A 709-nucleotide genomic window follows, 5' to 3' on the forward strand; every position below is an offset into this window, starting at 1 on the left:
GATAATCCAAGAGATCTCCAAAGGCAGCAACATAGGAATTCACCACAAAAGGGTTCTCTAGTCATTTTGGACCTGAGGTAACCCTAGGTCCTTCATATGATAGAATATCTCCTCGTTTGCATGCCTTGAAGACCCTTCTTTTACACCTTCACTCCTCTCCCAAACCGCAGACCAAGAGCTAAGATATGCGAGCTCACTTGTCTACCCAAATGGAGAGCGAAGTTATCCTTTTATAGCCTTTTGTGTGGCTCCTTAAGCCTATACAAAGCCAACTTTACAGGCTGGCCGACTTGATTCCTTTTAGAGTACTGAACTTTTCTAAAATACAAAATAATGTTTCTTTCTTTGCCACAGGTGCCCATAAGGGTATTTTACAATGTAATGATGACTGTTGGCTCATGACAAATCCTACAAGCATACAATGGATGCTTTGACCTATTGACCATTGACCCAAGCATGAAACCCATGCTTTATAAATAATTTTCTTTTAGATTTTTCTTTCTTCTTTTGATCAATACATAGAGATTACATCATTACATGAGTCGAACAACAATTATGAAGACCGAAACTAGTTACATTCTCCAACAGGAAGGAAACATCATGCATATGTACTGTATATGTTTGCCTTGCAATACAGAATTATAATTGATAAATAAACAATATCATAAATTATGAGTCGTGGCATTCTTTTGATTACTATAGTAAATTC

Source organism: Pinus tabuliformis, chromosome 7 (assembly GCF_031772625.1).
Source record: "Pinus tabuliformis cultivar Carrire ecotype Pingquan chromosome 7, CPIR1, whole genome shotgun sequence".
In the NCBI taxonomy this organism is placed as follows: domain Eukaryota; kingdom Viridiplantae; phylum Streptophyta; class Pinopsida; order Pinales; family Pinaceae; genus Pinus; species Pinus tabuliformis.